Source organism: Mixophyes fleayi, chromosome 1 (assembly GCF_038048845.1).
Source record: "Mixophyes fleayi isolate aMixFle1 chromosome 1, aMixFle1.hap1, whole genome shotgun sequence".
Classification (NCBI taxonomy): Eukaryota; Metazoa; Chordata; class Amphibia; order Anura; family Limnodynastidae; genus Mixophyes; species Mixophyes fleayi.
Window position 1 is genome coordinate 77,487,713 of NC_134402.1, and position 22,314 is coordinate 77,510,026.

The window sequence follows — 22,314 nt, forward strand, 5'->3', positions numbered from 1 at the left end:
ACAAATATAATTTAGTGGTGTTAATATGTTCACTCTGTGGCATAATATGATTTGGGGGCACTACTGTATTGCATTATGTGATTTGGGGGCACTACTGTATGGCATAATATGATTTGGGGGCACTATTGTGGCATAATATCAACTGGGGGCAGTATTGTGGTATGATATCATTTGGGCGTACTATTGTACGAACTGGGGCACTATTGTGGCATAATATGATTTGGGGGCTATTAATTGAAAGTGGGGCTGTTTGGGAAAAAAATAACGTATATTTATTAAATGTGAATAGGAATTATTTAATGGCAGTGATGGTTGCGGGAAATAGGTATATTTCTTAAACGTAAATGCGATTTAATTTATTGTTGGGGTTGTTTGGAGGGAGGTATATAGGTTTAGTAAGCGTGAATACTAGTATTTTAATGTTTAGACTGGAGGGAGGCCTAATTATAAAACATGGGTTGCATTGATTAAACACCAGGGCTGGTTGGAGGTTTCTAAATTACATGTACCCATTTTTTTTTTTCAAAATAGGGCCTCCAGCATTCGAGGATCCAGACAAGCAGCTACTAAAGACACCAGCAGCCACAGGTGATGAAAGTGACAAGAACACTGGTGGGGAATTCCCGAATTTTGGTGACTGTCTCGTTTAGTGAGATTTGGTCCGACTACAAGGACAGTTGGGAGGTTAGTCCCACTTAACACTGTCCTGCTTGTGAAGGCAGAGCTGCGTGCAACTAACAGTATTGCACACAGTTTTGCCTGTGTATTTGTCTAACATTTTGTCTAATAGGAAAACCATGTTACATAATAGGGGCCCCCGTCTTAATACCCCGTGCCCACCGAGCGTTAATCCAGCTCTGGTTAGTAGGAGGAAGCGGATAGCTGCTCCCAGTCCCTGGATAGGACACAGCCTGCCGAGCAAGCCGAGGAGCTCTAAGTCTCACAAGATGTGGTAATCTCATGAGACTAAGAGCTTTCCACTCTATAGGAAGTTCCCACCCTGATGGATGTCAGCAGCGCCAGAAGTATAGATAAGTACAGTGGGCTGGGGGTTTCATAATGTGCCTGGTGGGATGGCGTGATGTGGATGGAAGGGCGTGATAAATGTAATGTTTTATTATAATGTATGTATCAATGTCCCATGTGGCCACGCCCTTTTTTCGCCGCCGCTGCCCAGCGGCACCCAATTTCTTTCCTACTGTGCCTCAGGTGGGCCTGTGTAATTTAAATGCCAGGGCTGATTTTTAGTCCCAGTCCGGCCCTGGTTGCTGATATCTGCTGGGTGTTCTTGCAACAGAAGGTGACAAAAGTGCCACGAGAAGAGTGCGTTTTGTTACTATATATATATTATAGTATGTATTGCAAGCTAGCGAGCAGGACCTTCTTACCTCTTTGTTTGTAATTCCTATTCTTGCCTTATTGCTATGTTTTTTTCTTAATTGTAGAACGCTGCTTAGCATGCTGCCACTGTATAATGACAATAATTTCAAAAATAGATATATGTAGTGTATGTATAGAAAAATCAGCACAAGTGGTAAATTTTGCCTGGTAAAGAGCTTTAATAATGTTAGTTGAGTAGACCAGGGTTTCCCAAACCCAGTCCTCAGGGCTCCCTAACAGTGCAGGTTTTCCGGATCACATGTGACATAATTAGGACCACCTGTGGATCTGTTACAATGTGTCAGTCAGTAATGAATACACCTGTGCTCCAGCAAGGAGATATGGAAAACCTGCACTGTTGGGGAGCCCTGAGGACTGGGTTTGGGAAACCCTGGAGTAGACTATAGCCTGAAGATAGACCTACACTAGTATAAATCAATCAATTGCATTAAAATATGTTTTCAGGTAATTAATAAATGTCGCACAAATGATGAGAGGGTCACCTATATTTTTTTTACCAAGCAAATGCTAGCAGTAAATGTACCAGTATTAGGGAAATGACTGAGTAGGTCTACATGCATCTTTCATTACTATTTTGTTATTCGTTGTATGTGTTATTAATAAATGTATATTATTAATACATGTTTATTGCTATTCCACTACTGGGTATGAGGTGCTCTGCACATTTATTAGCGGCAGAGAATCAATAAGAGATATAGATAAACATGAGTGGGGCATTTCTACTCTTGTCCATGCACCCGATAATATTCTTATAACTCACCAAAGCAACTTCACTTGAGTGGAAACAAATTAACCACAGCAATTATTAATTACATAAATGGAGAAAAAGGTAGTTAACATCCTATCATTATCAGGCTTAAAACATCCCAATCTCTGTAAACCTCCACAATACTCTGACTTCGATTAAACATCTAAACCACATTTTCTTCGTTAACTGCCTCAAGAATGTGGAGGCCCTGGAGTTCTGCAAATAACTATTACCATGATCTGCCCCACAGCTGCTTAGATTTTATGCTCAGAGACCATTCATTCCACAACCATCATCACCCAAGATGATGTCACACTCACCATCAGTTCCTTTTTTAGGCTGTACCTGGATCAGTTTTGATCCTCTTTGTCCACCATACTGCTCGTCATGAATCGGGGTCTTAGTCCGGTTCACACGACTCTGCGGTATCATATCACCGTGCATCTCCCTCCTGTCAGAATGCAGCATTCTGATGCTGTGACAAAGCACGACTTCTGTCTGCTGTACTGGAGGCTGCCATCCTGGGTGAGACATTTTGCTACATCCGGCTTATTCTGAGCACCTGACTTCATCCACCAATTAGCTCTCTCTGCAGACTATAAAAGTCACTCCCTACACTCTGCTACTTGCCTGTGTAACACTTTCCTAGTTCAGCTTACCACTGTTGTTTTTGGTTGCTGCTCATTCTGCCTGCTGCTGTAGTACAGACATCAGCCATTAACCCTTCATGTGAATTCAGCTTTATTCTGCCTGCTGTTATAGTACAGACTTCAACCATTAAGCCTTTGTGTGAATTGAGCTTCATTCTGCCAGATGTTGTATAGACTATAGCCATTGACCCTTTGTGTAAATTCAGCTTCATTCTGCCTGCTGCTATACAGACTTCAGCCATTAACCCTTTATATGGAATCTTCTCCATTCTGCCTACTTCTGTATAGACTTCGGCTATTATCTCTTCATGTGGATTCAGCTTCATTCTATCTGCTGCTGTACAGATTCCAGTTTCCACCCCTTGTGTTGATCCAGCTCTCTTCAGCCTATTTCTCTGACTCACCTACTGACTATTTGTGGTAGTAGGTTACTGTTCTGAGTCTTCCAAACTCTGGAGCCATCTTTGTGTCTCTGGGTACCGGCTTCCAGTTCCAGGCTTGTCTCAGGTTCTGAGTTGCCCGGGGGCCAGTCTTAATCCTCTTTCATTTCTTAACCCTTATAAAATGGTGTAGGGACTGCACACCTACAATCTTTCTACCATCCTGCAACTAAATATCCTACTCGTAGGAATTATCCTCAAAATTTAGCTAATCAGCAATTCAAAGAAACCTTCTGCACCACACGTGCACTGTATACCAAAGCTCTTAGTTGCCACTAACTTGTCCTGTGGCATCTTGCAAATGCTAATCTTTTGAGCTGAACCCCTGAGATGTATCTGACTCATTATATACAAGTATGCTTCTTACATGCATCTTTTCCTATGCAAATTCAGAGCGCAAATGCAGCCACTTCTAAATGAGCTACAGAGTGTGTACAGTCAAAATAAGTAATGAAGAAAGTCATAGTGAGACCATTTCTAATGCTTTACTAAAATTGAATAGTGCCCTGCTCAAGGAAGATCACAATGTAAAATGGAGGGGTGAGACAAGGGGGGTGGCACAGTGAGATAGTGGGATTAGGTAGGCTGGGTCAGTGTGGATTCAGATGTAAGACTGGTAGGTTGTGATAAACAGGTTTGTTTTTAAAGAGTGTTTCAAATATTGGAAGCTGGTGGAGAGTCTAATTGGATATGGTAGTGTGGAGTGGTAAGGGAAAAGTCATGGAGGCAGGAGTGTGATGTAGTCATCTGCGGGTAGATGTGGAATAAGATGCGGTCAGAGATGTTGGGGTGGGAGAGTGGTTTAGGGCTTTGTAAAGATTGACAGAGCTAGGAGGATGAAGCAGTGCAGTGGAAGAGGAAAGTAAATCTTGAAGATGGACTGAAGTGAGCAGAGATTTGTGAGAGGGACACCAAATCAGAATATATTGAATTAGTGAAGGCAGGAGGTAATGAGAGAAACGGATTAGAGTTTTGGGAGATGAAAGGTCTAACCCTTGCATGTTTTGCAGTTGGAAGAGTCAGGCTTGGAAGAGGGGCCAGATGTGGGGAGATAGTGGATTCAAGGATGACACCCAGACAGCAGATATGTGAAGCAGATAAGAGAATAGTGTTGTCCAAGGGAAGAGAGATGGCGATTTTGAAACAATAGTGGGAGTGAGGATGTTGAGCTTATTTTTGAGCTTTAGTTAATATTCAGATATTCATGCAGAGATAGCAAAGAAACAGCTGCACATATTAGAGAGGTTGGAGGATGAGTGGTAGACTTGGGGTTTCATCAGCACTGGAGACCAAAGGACTTGAGGTGTACTGCAAAAAAAGCAGAGGTCCAATGACTGAGCCTTGTGGGTCCTGAGGGGTAGAGAGAGAGGAGACGAGGAGTTGCTTCACCTAGAACCAGAGAAGGAGCTTTTGGATAGGTAGCAGTGAACCAGGAGGGAATGGTGCCACAAAGGCCAATGGAGTGAGGGTGTGCAGGTGGAGAGGGCGGTTTATGGTGTTGAAAGTGACAGACAGATAGGTCTAGGCAAATGAGCAAGGAGAAGTGACCCTTCGACTTGACATAGAGAAGTTAATTGGTGACTTTAGGAAGGGCAATCTCTGTTGAGAGAAGGGATTGCAAGCAAGCTTGGGGAGAGTTGAAGAGGAAGTGATGTGAGTGGAGAGGAAGCTTGTGAGGTGCTTGAGTAGTTTAGAGGCAAATGGGAGGTGAGAAATTGGACAGTAGTTAGAAAAAGAAAGGCAGGGTCAAGATTTTCTTTGAGGATGGGTCAAACAAGGCATGTTTAAAGGATTAGGGGAAGATGCTAGCGGAAAGAAATAAGTTGAAAAGATGGACTAGGTGTAGGCAGACTTTGGGAAAGAGGGAACACAGAAGGTGAGAGGGGGTAGGATCAAGAGGGCAGGGAGAGGGGGAGTAGTTGACAGAAAAGTTTGGACTCTGTCTCTTTAGATAGGCGGAAAGAACAGCAAGTGTGTTGAGTAAATCTGAAGGGTGTGGGTAAAGTGGGTGTCACCTTTATTCTTGTCATTTGTGGAGGAAAATGGGTAGTAGAGTCTAGGGGAGAAGAGGAGAGTGTGGACAGAGGAGTTGAAGATGGAAATGGCATTTGAAAGACTTGGTGGAAATAAGACACATAAAGTAAGTTTGTTTAGCGAGAGAGAGGACAGAGCTGTAAAATAAAAAAAATTATTTGAAATGGAGGATGTCAGCGTTAGAGCGAGATTTCCTCCAGCGGCGCTCAGCATTTCTTGAGCACTTTTGCAAGTAATGTGCTAGTGTGGGAAACTGTTTGTGTTTGGCTGACAGGTTATTGATTAACCTGGTCAGTAGCAGCCCATATGAGCTGTGTACACAATACTAAGTTTTTATTTACTTTACCCAGTTAGCCACCTACACTACCCCACCCGCCTAGGCTATGCTTGCACTAAAGGCTTTTCATTATCCTTACCCAGGTACCCAGAACCTAGGGGTATGGCACACCCACAAGTCCACCAATGTTGTGCTCCCAGTACCCGCCTTTGCCAAATCTGTAGTGTTCCAGGAAAGATATTTCAGCATTCAGTTACATAGAGCTCTGCTGATAGAAAGGAAAATGCCAGTGAATTTTAACATTGACAAGAAGTGCTCTTATAACAACCTATGGGCCAGTTCGATAAAAAATCCAACAGACCTAATTCACAAAATTAAAATTTGTATTTGTAGTAAAATATATAATTTCATATGACTGATGGGAGTGTGTGCTCAAAAGAATGGTTTGATTCTGTGAAGATACTGTCTGGTCACTGATTATTATAATAGTCTGGAGGTATTACTGACATAATACTTTAAATTCATCCTTTCATCCTACAGCTCTGCCCTCTCACTCGCTAAACAATCTTTCTTTAAATCCCTCATCTCTTCCCAGTCCTCTAACCCCCGCCGCCTCTTTGCCACCTTCAGCACTCTCTTGGCCCCCTCCCCTCCCCCCACCCCCTCCTCCCTGACTGCCTCTGATTTCGCCTCCTTCTCCTCTAAAATCAAGGCCATCCGACTTGAAATCTCCTCCTCCACTCTCTCTTCCACCCCTCCCACTCTTCTGTCCTCCCCCCCCAACCACCTTCCCCTCCACTCCTTCCGTCCCACCACCGGCGAGGAAGTCCACTCTCTCATTTTATCCTCCCCCCCCCACTACCTGCCCCCTGGATCCCATCCCCTCCCACCTTCTTCGCTCCCTTTCCCCCACCACCTGCTCCCACCTCGCTCACCTCTTTAATCTCTCCGTCTCCACTGGCATCTTCCCCTCCTCCTTCAAACATGCTCTCGTATCCCCCATTCTTAAGAAACCTAATCTCGACCCCACTTCTCTCTCGAACTATCGCCCCATATCTCTTCTCCCTTTTGCCTCCAAAATTCTCGAGAGGCTCGTCTGCAGCCGTCTCACCTCCTACCTTTCTGAATACTCCCTCCTTGATCCTCTCCAGTCTGGTTTCCGCCCCCTCCACTCCACTGAAACTGCCCTGGCTAAAGTCACCAATGACCTCCTCTCTGCAAAAGCCAGGGGCCACTTCTCCCTTCTCATCCTCCTTGACCTCTCTGCAGCCTTTGACACCGTTGACCACCCCCTCCTCCTTCACACCCTCCAGTCTTTCGGCCTCTCCGGCCCAGTCCTGTCCTGGTTCACCTCTTACCTTACTCACCGTTCCTTCTCTGTCACCACCTCTGGGTCTCTCTCCCCCCCCATCCACCCTTCCAGTCGGGGTCCCTCAGGGCTCTGTTCTGGGACCCTTACTCTTCTCTCTATACACCTCCTCCCTGGGTGAACTCATCAGCTCCTTCGGCTTCAGCTACCACCTTTACGCTGACGACACTCAACTATACCTCTCCTCTCCTGATCTCTCTCCCTCCCTCCTCTCTAGGGTGTCCGCCTGCCTCTCTGCCATCTCCTCCTGGATGTCCTCTCGATTCCTCAAACTTAACCTTGCCAAAACTGAGCTCATAGTTTTTCCTCCCTCTCATACCCCATCCCCTTCTGACCTCTCCATCACTGTCGACAACACCTCTATCTCCCCTGTCCCCCAACTTCGCTGCCTTGGTGTCATCCTCGACTCCTCTCTCTCCTTTGGCCCCCACATCCTCTCTCTTGCTAAATCCTGCCGCTTCCAGCTGCGCAACATTGCTCGCATCCGGCCCTTCCTCTCCCAAGATGCCACCAAATGCCTTATCCACTCTCTGATCATCTCCTGCCTGGACTACTGCAACCTCCTCCTCACTGGCCTCCCCCACTCTCATCTCGATCCCCTTCGATCCGTCCTTAACGCTGCAGCTAGGCTTATTTTCCTCTCTCGCCGCTCCTCTTTTGTCTCCCCCCTCTACCTAGCCCTTCACTGGCTCCCATTCCCCTTCAGAATCCTCTTTAAGCTTCTCACACTCACCTACAAGGCCCTCGCCAACTCCACTGCGCCCTACATCTCCACCCTCCTCTCTATTCATGCTCCATCCCGCCCTCTCCGTTCTGCCTCTGACCGTCGCCTCTCTTCCCCCCTTATAACCTCCTCCCACGCGCGTATCCAAAACTTCGCCCGCGCTGCCCCCCTCCACTGGAACAAGCTCCCTCCCTCCATCAGAACTTCCCCTAATCTGTCCAGCTTCAAACGGGCCCTAAAAACCCACCTTTTTCTTAAAGCCTTTCTGTCTCCCACTTAACTTCCTACCTTATCTTCTGCCTCTGTCCCCCTACTCTCCCTCTCTCCCCTGCGTCTCTCTGTCTGTCCACCCCTCCCCTTAGATTGTACGCTCCTCTGAGCAGGGCCATCTCTCCTCCTGTTTCCACCACTTCTAACTCTGCTCTCCAGCTACTTAGCCCTCCTCCTCGAGGGTCCTCCACCCCACGTCCACTCTCGCTCCCTCCTCCCCCCTGGGGGTCTCCCTGTCTTCCGCGCCCTCCTTCTTGGGCCCCGTCGTTTGCGGATCCTCCCTCCCCCTTCCCCGCCCTCTCTAGCTGTGCATTGAGCGTACTGAGTTGCTGTGTTTACTGTACTGTGCTGTCTCCCATTGTATTGTGATTTTGTTTGTCTCTGTACGGCGCTGCGGATGCCTTGTGGCGCCTTATAAATAAATATTAATAATAATAATAATAATGCAAGGGATGGGTGTCATGAACGTCTAGCCTGGCTCAGATATAGGAATCTGAAACAGCTAGCTGTGACTGGAGTTACCTTGGTCACTTACCAATGAATACAACTTTTCTGCCACCCCAAAGGATTTACTATGGACTCCTCGACACACAAAGCCAATAGCTCATACTTTTTCATCTGCTTATATTCATTGGCCATCCTGGACCTCACACTTCCACCAAATAAAAATGTAAAGAAAACAAGAAAGGGGGAAGGTAAAAACAATTTGTGCAGTATGTCTTTTATAATTTTGTAGGCCTTGAGCGTAATCTCTGGACAAATAGGATGCTGACTCTCTAGAATCACAAACCACTAATTCACTAAAGTTCTTATGATTAAAAGAAAAATATTATCAATCCCACTAAGCTGCCAACCAGTTTTTCACAAACGGCCAGCCTGTCTCAGATACAGCAGTCTGTAACAGCTGGCCGTGACTGGATTTACCTTGGTCACTTACAAATGAATACACCTTTTCTGCCACCATGAAAGATTTACAATGGAGTCCTTACGTTCACCAAAACCACTTATTGATTAAAACTTAATTTACACTTAAATCACATACCCCAGAAGCATGAGCCTCACTTAGCTCCACAAGTTTTTGAATCACGTAGGATAATGTAGATTAAATATATTTAATCCAAAAAAGGTTTCCGAGGCTTGATTACAAAACAATTAATAACAAAACATACAAAATAAGTTGCACACAGTCACTAACTTACTAGTTTAAGACTTGGCGGGAGAGAAGTACACTTTGAGAAGGATGCCACACTTCAACTTAGACTTAGGTCTCCGCATAGAAATGAACAACATTACCAGGTCAGTCAATGGATTTAACTTCTTACACTGCTCTCACCCCACCTTTGGAACTTAGCTCTTTCGATGTCAGTGCAGGTTGATTCCCAGAATGACACAGGGCTCTCCAAGTGAGTTAACTATCCCTGAGACATATGTCTGGCATCTGAGAGGGCATGATTCTCACCTCTGTTCTGCTTTAGTGGCTAGACTATTTACAAAACTCATTTGAGCATTTCAGAGATGTTATTTGTCTAGCCTGGTTACTTTCAAAAGACACTTGCATAGGTCACTAGTGTCAGTCAGCAAAGCACACTTTACATTACAAGGTTACATACAATATACACATTGTCATACATGACTATTCAGGGGAAAAGTAAAAATAGTGATTAGGTGCTATACATAACGCCACAATGGGCAAACAGTAGTAAATATCTTACACTCTCAACAGTGCACCCGCATTAATATTAGGTACAATTTAAGTAACACTAATTAGTTATTAACACAGTGCATTTGATTTCTTGCGTTTTGTTCTCGTTTGGAAGTTTTGTTTAAAAAAGCAGAAAATAAAGGCACACTTCATTTCAGAGAAAAACTGTGGGTCTGGTCCACCTTGTATATAACAACTCTGCTTTTTGGAACTGTAAAAACAGCCTATTGCCACTTTAAGTTCCCATCACGTGCTTTCATTTAATTATCAGTGTGCTTTGGCACCTATTGATGCCGCCATTTTCACATGCAAGTGAAAACATTGCATAAGTGCTGCACATTTGCAACTTGGTAAAAATTATATTCTAAAATAAACAACTCTAAACAGTATAATCATTAAGAAAAATATGATTGTTTTAAAAAAAATAAATAAATATATATATATGTATAGTTTTTATAATAGAAATAATGTAATTTTATGTACTGTACAAAGAGGGCACATAAAACAAATGTAAATTGAGCTGCTGTGGTATTCAACTAGGAGTGGATGTAATGATACGTCTCTTCTCTTGTTGAATATGGGTCTAGGTGCACTCTGCTCTAACAGACAATACACTGCAGGATACATCCTATAAATATAAATATGTGGAACATAAAGTCATAAATATATTTTTTTAATTAGATGTCATGAGTGCCTACTGTGCATAAAATGCATTTTTACAGTTGCTTCTGATTACAAACACATTTTCTATCATGCAAAGCTTGAATCAAATGTTGCTGCGTGCGCTCGAGCCAGGTACACCTTTACTGTGAATGACTATATGCATATGAACATTCCCCTCCCCGTTTCGCACTTGAAATCGTAGGCTGTAGTAAAGAGCCTTTGTGCTCGAAGATGAATTGGATGTTGCTGCTTTCTGAGCATGCACAGCGCGATCATATGTAAAGTGCGGCACATATCAGCGTTTATGTTCATTAATGAATCAGGCCCACAATGCGTTTTTATGGTCTAACTAAGTTGCATACACATTTTCTGTGCTAGCTAGTGAAACACATACAAGACTATGCGATGACCATCATCACATCTGCCCTGTAGCTGGTGCAAATGATACGGCTGAAACAAACATACTTACGAGAAACACAGGAGTTGATTAATCCGCATCTGCATTGGCATGCCCTTTACATTGCCTAAGTCTGGTTGTCCCTTCCCAAACCCTTCCCACCTTCAAGTCGTAGGCAGTGGTAAATGTCATTTGTGTTCGGACATGAACTGCATGTAATTGCGTTCATTGGCGTAAGTTTAGTTTTTGGGCATGTGCATAGCTATTTCACGCAATATAAGTCATGCAAACTTACATGTGAACATGAATCAGGCGCGAGTGTTTTTAACAGCTTGTTGAACACCCTTTTAAGAAAATGTTAAATCTTTTTATTTTTGCAGGTAGCCAGTGTAGGCAAATAACTTGTTTACAGTGTAGGAGAACAAACACAAAAAAGACAATAAAACTGGTGTGAACATGCATATATTGTCATGGTATTGCCGTTTTAATGATGGCAGTGTGACTGTCAGTATTTTTACTTACATCACTCACACTGTCGTTTTTATCCATGTAGGTATTTTATCCATGTCAGTATTTATACTGTCTGTATTTTACCCATGTCAGTATTTACACTGTAGGTATTTTATCCATGTCAGTATTTATACTGTCTGTATTTTACCCATGTCAGTATTTACACTGTAGGTATTTTATCCATGTCAGTATTTATACTGTCTGTATTTTACCCATGTCAGTATTTACACTGTAGGTATTTTATCCATGTCAGTATTTATACTGTCTGTATTTTACCCATGTCAGTATTTACACTGTAGGTATTTTACCCATGTCAGTATTTTCTTCTTGACAATATTTACAGTGTCGTCTTTTTCTCCATGTAGGTATTTTATCCATGTCAGTATTTGCACTGTAGGTATTTTATCCATGTCGGTATTTAGACTCTCAGGATTTTCATGTCAGTACTATTTCCATCAATATTATATACGTCTGAAAGTAGTACCCAACCCCCAATAAGCTGGGGTGCGAGTTGTGGTTTTATTAACAATATGTGAGTTTGAACATTACTAATTAAATATGTTCTGAAGACTAGTTAGGGAGGTCTGGTCCCCTCCTTTTCATTGTCGGAACTTTAAAACATGAGTAGCTTTTATTAAAATGGTGGCCGCAAGTTATGTAGTTGGAGATTCGTCTCACCTAACTTTCTGGTCTTCAATAAAAAGTCAGCTGTAAGAAATGGTTTTGCCAAATTATATTGTGAAATTATCTTTTCTGTTATTGGTTTATATCTATGACACTGAGATGTTTATCTGATTTAATGCAGTTGATAAGTGATATTGTGGAAAGGTTATAGTACAAATCATTTTATAGTTTGGAGAAATTTGCCCTCAAATCCATAATCTGACAGGGCCTCCATCCTAAATTGCGACAATGTTCTATCAAATGACTTTTGGTTTCTAGAACCAAAGCAAGGAATGGGACCCTGTGTGAGTTGATATGATCAATGATATTGATTGTTATTGTTGAGTTATGAAGTGCCTGACTGGATACAGTAAATTCCGCCTGATCATGGTCATTCAGTTTGGGTAAAAAGGACTTCAAACTATTTGCTACAATTTTTCAAATATTTTATGACATTGAACAGTAAAATTGGCCTATAACTTGAGCAACGGGCAGGGTCCTTTAGATTTCGGGATGACTGTGATTTTAGCTTTAGTTGTTTCAGGGTGGAAATGCTTATCTTCTAGAATACAGTTGAATGTCTGCATTAGATGGGGGGGTCATGTTTCTTCTCTCTGTAGTCATCCATATTGAGTAAAATAGTGTTTCCATCTATACATTGTTACTTGTATATAAACTAGAAATCTGCATTGAGACAGCACTATGCATCTAACGATCACATTGAAACAGGGCCAAGCTGAACATCAGCTGTGCCTGAATAGAATGTGTCATTCACCAGGCAATGTTTTATTAACAGGATTAAGGTAAACTACTGGTTCTGTCTAGAATATACTTAAATATTCTGTGTTTTCAATAAAAAAAATATATCCCTATTGGGTTATATGTGGATTGTACTACAGGTTGATTAATAGTACATCACAGAGGCAACTTTGTCTACATAAAATAAATTACTAACTCAACACTGAGTTAGATTTAGATTTTAGATTGTTGCTACAGACTGTAAGAATAAATCTAATAAAACAAATAACAGTAATTCCTAGCTAGGACCAATGCATGCAGACACCTAAGGATTGAACACTCGTGGCTTACCTGTGTCCTGAAAAGCAGTATCTGTTCCAAGACAGAAATTATTCTAATTGAGGGTATGCATTTTACAGTGGCATGTATTGTGTTTTGTGTAGTGGTCACGAGAATGCTCTCTGTATTATATAGAGGTCACTATAAAGCACAGTGTATTTTAAATCGGTCACTAGAATGCTGTCTGCATCATATACATGTTAATGGAATTCTCTCTGGATTGTATAAAGGTCACTAGAGTGTTCCCTATATTGTAAATTGGTCACTAGAATGTTTCTTATGTTTTTATAATGCTCTCTCCTGAGAGTTTCTGTTACCCTCCTCCTCATGCACCTGCTTTGTGCACTGATGAATTACTGAACCAGGTCTCCCATAGATGTTAAACATTATGGTGCCTAACTAATATTATCATATCCATCATCTGACACTCCTGTCTGCTGCTCACCACTTTCTATGCATAATCTTTCCAGTGTCCGCTGTTCGCACACTGTGACCACCTACTTCCTCCCTGCTGCACTAACCTATTGCGATCTCTCCTTCACCCACATTCCCCATCCTAGTGACCAACATGTTGGTGGAGTAGACATCCTATGTCTCCTGGCTGCACCTACAGTATCATCCCCCATGAACCCAGCCTCTCATCCACGGGTCCCTGGAGTGCACTGCAACTGAGTACTCCCCCCCCCCCCCCCCTGTTTTCTCAATTGTTCCACTGTCTGCAAAGTTCACTCCATTGGGCTCTTCTTTCCTCTTCACCTCTGAATCACCGCTATCTACCACTTCACTCTTCTCCACCGACCTATCCACTCTTATAAGCTGGGATTTACACCCACTGACGCCAATATCAATACTGATGCCCCTAAACTGCTCAGACTTACCCCTCCTATGGCCTCTCCCAATGGACATTGTCTCCTACTCATCATTATGGTCACTTTCTTGACCTTGTCTTCTCCCACGTTTGTTACATCTCTAAATTCTATAATTTGGTATTCTTTATGGCCACAATCTCCTTTCCTTCATCCTCCTCCTATCTCTTGTCTCCCTACCCAAAGTCATGTGGAATCACTTTATTGACTCTATTCTCTCCTCAACCTCTCTCCTCGCTACCGCTTCCTCCCAGTCCTGCAGCAATGCTGCTGTTTCTCTTAAACCACCCACCTTGTCTCCAGCACTCCAAACCCGAATCCTGGCTCTTATCACAGACTTACTACCTGCAAAAGCTCTCCCAATCTGTTGCCTAAATCACTTAACACCAACCAGTCCAACAGGCTCCACCACAATTTTGCCATTATCAATTTGCTTTTCTGTCCTCATCATACCCCCTCCCCCCATACTTACCAGTCTGACCCAGCTTCTCATCCATGGCGTGAACTGCAACTGAGTACTCACCTCCCCTGCTTTCTCAATTGGTCCACTGTTCGTAATTTGGTAAAGACTGTAGAAGATTGAAGCATTGCTAAGGGACGGCGTGAGGATACAACAATACCACTACAGAGTGAGGGGTCTTGGATGGGTCTGCCAAGATTCAAAGTAACTTCCCTGTGAACCCAGTTTTGAACGATTTGGACCTCCAAGGTGAAAAGCCTGCAGACATTAAAGATGACGCTGCATCATCTTCTAGTTGATATACTGATATACTTTGATTAATTGCACTAATATATAGCAGACAATGTGCAGTGATTGGTTATCAATTATTAGGGCTGATCCATAACTCCTTAGCATTACAGAGATATGAATGAACAACAGAAGCCAATGGAGGTGATAACAATTTCAAGATTATACACTTGGGCAACATTTGCTCCTAAGCTTTTGGGTAACTGCAAGTCTGGGATTTGTAGCTTGACAGCAGATGCGCGATCATGCAAAACATCATCATCATCATCATCATAATTTATTTATATAGCACCAACATATTCCGTAGCACTTTACAATTGGGGACAAACATAGTAAACTAATAAACAAACTGGGTAAAACAGACAAAGAGGTGAGAAGGCCCCAATCGCAAGCTTACAATCTATTGGACAATAATGTACCAGGCTCTTGTGTGGTACAGTAGTGATTTGATCACCTGGCCTCAGGCCGTGAGTGGCTAAATTCCAAAGTAAACCTCTTGCTCGTCACCTTCATTTAACTGAGCAATTAAAATCCTACATATTTATTGTTTTACTGTTAATTAAGTTTTAGTCTTTTTAATTGGTCCTGCTTAAGGCACTGCACATAAAGACATCTTTTGCCTAGGTATTGTTCTAGCTGAGATGTTAAACTGCTGTGTGTATCTATGCTTTGAATGAAGACATTTTACATGCAGATTTATTTTAAAATTGTTTTAATGGAGCACTTATAATTTGCATATAAAAGGTCCATCTTTGTGGCAGCATTTTCTTTTTCTCGTCTCATCATGATACCGAAATGTATAATGGTTCTCTTCATTTCCTTTAGTAATGAATATACCTTACATCCCATATTATAGCATTTTGCAAAGAGCCAGCTCATTTCTATATCCATATTCCCCACTGCTTTCTTTTGGATTTAAAGTTTTCTTCTGAACAACAATTATTCTCAAAGTTTTATGACACCTTTAACCTTAATCTAAAATGAAGACTGCCTCTTGGGTTCCACGAATATAATGTTCATTTTCCATAGAATTTTCAGAGAGAGAAACACAGGGGTAGAATGATGAGAGAGATGAGGTGGAAGCATATATATTAATACTGATTTATCTGTATGACATGTTGAGACATTCTGCTGTGAACATGAGCAATGTGCAAAAGACAATGATTAGAATATGCTTTGAAAGTTAGAAATTGTATGGATCTTGTGTTTGACAGTTATGAGTGGAACTAATAATACATCTGACTAGATATAGTCAGCAATATCAACAGGAATGTCATTCCTGTTTGAAGGATTCAGGCAGCTGGACCATAACATGTGACCACAGCCAGACTAAGGGAATGGAGGCCCCCGGGCTAAGGATACTGTGAGGGCCCCCCCATCAGGCCCCCCGTGAACTTACCTCCTTCTGTTGTTCCACTTCCTGTAGCAATTACGCGGTAAGTCCTAAAGTGACAGCAGGCAGTTAACAGCATAACATTTGCTGTTAGCTGCCTACCATTTTCCTTGAACAAGTGACAGTCAGAGACCCGATAAATGTCGGCGGGCCCCCCAGCTGCCGGAGGCCCCTGGGCTATAGCCCCTTTAGCCCTATTGTTAATCCGGCTCTGCATGTGACTTGCCCAGACAACTTAATTCTTGGAATAATTAATGGCACCTTACTCTTATATAGCAATGATATGCAATACATACCTGAGTCTGTGTCAAACACACCTTAATCACATAAATGGTTCCTAAACTTCAAATAGATGTATAATAATTTATGTATCCAACAATGCCCTCAAATTAAAATATACACAAACCATATACAGTATGGGCCTTGAGTATCCAGGAACGTATATGCCAATTTTGTGCATGTAATCCGCAAATTTAAACTGCACATGCCCAGAACCGGGTCATACGCAACTAAACGCATCAATGTTCAATTCATCTTTGTACGCAAAGGGAAAAAAATTATAATTAAAAAAATAATAGCAGGGAAAATTAACTGTGTGTTTTCAAAATCATATATAGATGGGAGAAAGTAAAGTATATCCAGGAAATTATAGGAACCTTCACATCCTATTAATCTACTTCTGTTAAATGCTTCTTTGCCTTCACATACACTTTACAATAAATGTCAAAGTGTTAATCCTTGGCACATATTCCTCCATAATTCCAGACCCTAATTTTGCTCTGCACTTTCTTTCTCACTGACAAATGCTCTAACCTTCTGCACTTGTTCATCGACCTTCTAATCTCTACCTCTCTCATAAACTCATCCCATGACTCCTCCCACAAGAGCTGAAGCTTATATTGAACTTTGTACTCTGTCCTATCAAACTTTGCTAAACCTTCAAACCCTCTAAATGTTCTTCACAGAAGCCTGATCCTCTCCCTCATCTCAATAATTGATGTCCTTATACCAAATCTTCCTTGCAGTAGCAACTTTCTCCAGCTGCAGATACAATTGCTACCTTACGTATGAAGTGGTGACTGGAAATCTTATTGAGGCAGGGATAATTTTATCTTCTGTTTCATGACATTGTACTTAATGTGTTGATCCCCTTACTGTCCGGGGCTGCTTAGTAACCTAGTAAAGAGTAATAAGACATAATAATTATACATTATACATTTGCTGAGCAACAGGTTTAGATTTGTTTTGGCAGAGGAAATTGAGCTTTAAGAGTTTCCTTCCAATGGCAATTTCAAGTTGTTGTTTTTTTCTGAGTTATCCATATTGAGAAGACGGTGAGCAAAATTATTCTGCAAGGTTACAAATTCTACCAATTTCAGAGGTACAGCACTGGCAGAACATTTTGCAAATGCAGGAGTAATAGTTTTGAATGGGAAGCATTGTGCTGCTGTCTCTGTTAAAAAATAAACAAATACTGCAGACATTGACATTGAACTCTTAGGGCCTCGTTCAATTCTCCGCTGAGTGCCTCCAGAACGGTCACAGAAGGACTCTGTGGTGCTCCATAGAGGTGCACAGAAAATCTGTGATGTTCGGATACCTTAGTGCCTGGAAATGAGCACAGCCAGACATCACTGTGATGTCCGGCGGCTCAGATCGGGGCAATTGAATTCCCCACTTAAGAGGGTATTCAATTGTTAGCGTTAACGGGAAAAAACGAGCGCTCAAAAAATATTACCGTTTATACGGTAATATTGCGCGCGAAAAGCGTTAATACGGTAGTTTACTCGCGGAATTTCAGAGCGGCGAGCTGAAATTGAGCGAGTAATTACCGTATTAACGCTAAGATTTTTTGAGCGCTCGTTTTTTCCCGTTAACGCTAACAATTGAATACCCCCCTTAGAGCCTACAAGCTAAGACCTACTCTGCCAGAGATGAACTGCCAAAACTAGTCACTCTGAACCATTTCCAAGGGATCAAGAAAAATAATACATCAGTATTCAATCAGTACACAATCAGTGATCGTCCCTTACAACACACAATTCTTAAAGTCATCCCTGAGAGCAAGCTAGTCTGAGCTGATTAATGGGACCGGCCCTCCAGTCCAGTCTGCCCCTCTATTTATCGCAAGCTGTTTATTGTTTGTTTGATTCACTGGTACAGACCTTTGTCTTGTTCTGTACCTTACTCACCCACACCACAAACTGTACCAAAAATTAGGATAGCCCATTTCCAGAAATCACCCAATCACACCTACAATCTTTCTATATTTTGATCTAGATGAGATGTTAAACTTCCATGTACAATATCTGCATAACAAAGAACTTTATGTTTTAATCTTCATACTTATGACCACAGTTATGCACACATTCTAATCTTCAATAAGTAATATCAAAAAGTGACTCTAAAGATTTATGAATTAATATTCAAAACTATTCATTTCAACTTTACCATGAATTGGGAGTTGACAATGCCGGTGACTATTCTTTTAGTCACCCAGCTCTAAACTTAACGTGAAATGTTTTCCTAAAAGTTTAATTTGCTTGAATCTGCTAAAGATACTGATCCTCCTTTAGGGAGGTATTAAATCTATAATGTTTTAAAACTGTTGCTGTCTCTTTTCTGCAGCCCAACTCCACCCATGACAGCCGCAGCTTGCACTGCATATATCAGTACTGACTGGCAGGTCAGATCTGAGACAACTCTCAGCAGAGCTGTAACTTAAAATGTTAGTGCCTGGGGTGAAAAAGAAAAATGTCGCCCCCCTAGCCCTCAATTTTAACCAAATGAACCTAATATATTAAAAAACTGCACCCCCTTTCAGTGTTGTGCCCTGGGCGGTCGCCCCTATAGCAAAGCCCTAGTTACGGCCCTGACACTCAGCCTGTGCTTCCCTACATAGGAGGAAATCACAGGTTTCCTGTTACCAGTGTGGAACACTAGACTGCACACAGCTTTTACCACATTGAATAAACATAGATCAGTTCAGCAGAGGTCAGTGTAAGGCTGTTCAGCATGCAAAACAGCTGGAGTTAAGGGGGTTTAACATAAATAGACAAACCAAGGATATGTTTTGCATTGTCAGGAGGCCCATATGCCACTTTACCCTTTCACATAACATTTCCCTCTTTTCACCTACAGTGCACCCAATGGCTCCCATTGATGAGTTATAAAGTGTGGACTAACTCAAAAGAGGGGGCTGGCTAACAGAAGTTTGAGATTTCAAAAATCAAAATGTCATGTCTTGACAGCACTCTGATTAATTTACCACTATATATTGTATTTTTCTCAGTTCCATAACTAGTGGAGTGCGACATGTACTGCTATCCAAGAGGCAAAGCTGCAGCACCTTCTCTCTCTCTCTTGGTCCCAAGCAGCGAAGTGGATCATCACCTGCTCTGATTCAGCTCATCTGTCAGATTCGTGCAGGATGCCTAGGCTGACAGGATGAACAGCCAGTCATGGCAAGGTGCTGATTCATTACTCCTCCCCAATGATCTCCTGTTTCTCCCCTACCCTCCCTTGTACCTCCTCCCCTTCCATCTCCTCTGCTTCTTCTCTCATCTTCTCCTCTCTTTATTCCCCTTGCTCCTCCACATCCCTCTTCCTCTTACCTTCCTCTCTGTTCCTTTACTCCCCCTCTGTTCCTCCGTTCACCTTCCCCACAGTTCCTTCCCTTCCCTCAACTCTGCATGCACCAGCCCCCTCCAAACTTCAGCACACATGGAGCTGGTACTCAGTCCCCAGTGTGCAGAATCCTGCAGAAGTGAGATATGGAAGCCTGCCATCCACAGCAATAATCTGCAGAGGGTATATGGGGTATTCATGTAATGTGCAGTATAGGTATTCATGTAAACACAGCCTTCAATCTGTAACTCAAATTGCACATTTAGTTCCTAATCCTTGAACTTAATCCCTTAGTCCCCCAAAATCAGTCCCTATTCCTTAACCTCAATCCCTAATTCTGAGTCTAATGTCCAACCACACTACTTACTCCAGTCCACAATACCTAATTATATAAATTGAAACCCAAATAAACAGAGCTAAAGAAAAATGGTGCCCTTATTCCAGAGCCCAAATTATGCTGCCCAAATGACCTACAGCCTGGGCAACCTGAAGCCTGAATGAAATGGAACCCAAGTGAACTCCAGGCCAAATTAACTGCTCCCCACAATTATTTGCATACGAATATTGTATATACATGTACATGCAAGTATACTCTCAAGTCTAGGAACAGACTTCCTACTTTAACCTTGCTAATAATATGACACTTTTTTACTACTTGTTTAGGATCTTGTTTTCCTCAAATGACTCCAAATGGATTGACGTTGATAAAATAATATAATCGCTAATGTCCTGTTGTTGAATATGCAAGAATAGAGGAATTCACAATCTCTGGGAAACATTCATCTGATTTACATCTCCCATAGCTATGGGAAAATTGCATTATTGTTGAATAGCTGGCAAAGACAATTACATCTCTCTATACAAAACCCAATATCTATCATGTTCAAATTACACTGAAACATGTCCTGGAATCATAGTTTATTTACATCAGACATTAGAAAAACTGCAGAATTAAGGAGGTGTTGAGATGACATTTTTCAAATGTTTGTCATTTTTGCAATACTCGGGAAATTGCTTTCTGTAAATCTTGGTAAAACAGTTCTAAAAATGCAGTTTTTCCCCCAGTGGTGATACCTCTGTCACTGATATAATAAAGATATTGTATGCTGTGACTTGTACCAACCTTGATAGAAGCCAATCTACAATCTTGGCACATCTTATCTTTGTCAGAAAGTTCTATTTAATTACAGCAGGAAAGGGGTTTGATTAATTTACACAAGAGGACAATGGGATGTGATCCCTGCGCTGTGTACAGGTGCATTTGCCTCATGTCTAAATGAATGTTCTGGGAATATAGGAGCTGCTCATTGCTTTTGCTTCGGACTGAAGATAACAATTTGTGAATGTAACATTAAATATAGTTTAGTGTGTGTCTGTAGCTGCAGGGAAACCAGAGTAACTCAATAATGCTAATTGGTTTGGTTTTACTTGTCTAGAGAACTCAGGAAGCCTTGAAATAACATGATAGACAAAAGAAGAACAATGATATTTTCTGCAGATGTGTGGTAACTGAATTAGATAATGATACTTTGGTGCAATATGAACACATATAAGCATACTGAGGACATTTTTCAAGGGAGCACATTATCACATCATACTTAAATGAACTGTCAACTTTAGGACAACCTCCCTCACTATCTATCGCCCTAACTCCATACAGTAACTAGTTAGGAGTCCCTTTTCTGAGACCCGAACTGTAATTTTACAAGTTACGCCAATGACTATTGTTCTAGATTGTTGGTAGAATTAGAGAACATAATTATAGGCTGCTTGGGAGCAATTTAAACTATAGTTGGGTAAGGTATGTAGTGAATGTAGCACTTTATTGTATAGCATCCATTACACACATACCTCAGCACAGTTTTCAATCTTTGCCCCACATTAAAGTCCCCCAGCATTATTTCCAGGATACAGAACACAGGTAGCCAGCCACAATTTTGATGGGGGTCATCTCTGTTATCTTCTTATCGGTATAGCGCCTTCTAACATAGAGCTCATGCAGTGCTTGGGTACATCTGCATTCTCTCTGTATATTTTACAACATGGATGTGATTACAACTGCTTTTGTGGAGATATGCCCGTGAAGAGGGCAAAGATGGAAGTCAAGAAGAAGACTGCACTTATCGATCTGGGAATCCCACGCAGGTAAGTCCATTTTCTCCTTCTTCTTCAGCAGCAGTGCAGCAATGGGCAAGTGAGCCATTCAGACCTCACTTTCCACTGATGGCCAATCAGCAGCCGGAAAGGTGAGCCAATTCCGACTTCCCTTCGGCCATTTGAAAATTTGGCGATGCGGCGAGATGCTGCATGACATCAGCGCTGCCATCTTAGTGTTAGTCTGATGGCAAAGCCAACAGAAAAGGATGTCGTGGGATGTCCAGAAGAACCGAAGATAGCAGCGATAGTGGCGTAAGTTGCAGGGAGCCCTTTAAAGGGCTAGTAGCTACCCTGTCATGAGAAGAGGATAAAAGAGACCCCGACTCAAGAAGAGTAGACGCAGGAAGAAGCGCTCACCGGCAACAAGAGAGAAGACACCGAGATAAAAAAAAAAAGGAGACCAAGGAGCCCTTGTAAGGGCTAAGAGCCCCCCGCCAAGAAGACAGTGGACCCGAAGACGCCAAGGCGAGTTGAGTATCTGGTATGGAGCAGGATAGGATAGATTAGTGGCCACAAGGACCATTAGGTAGAGTCGGCACTAGCCCATTAGTTAGTTAAACTGGACACAAGGCCCATTAGGCTGATCACCAGGCCCATA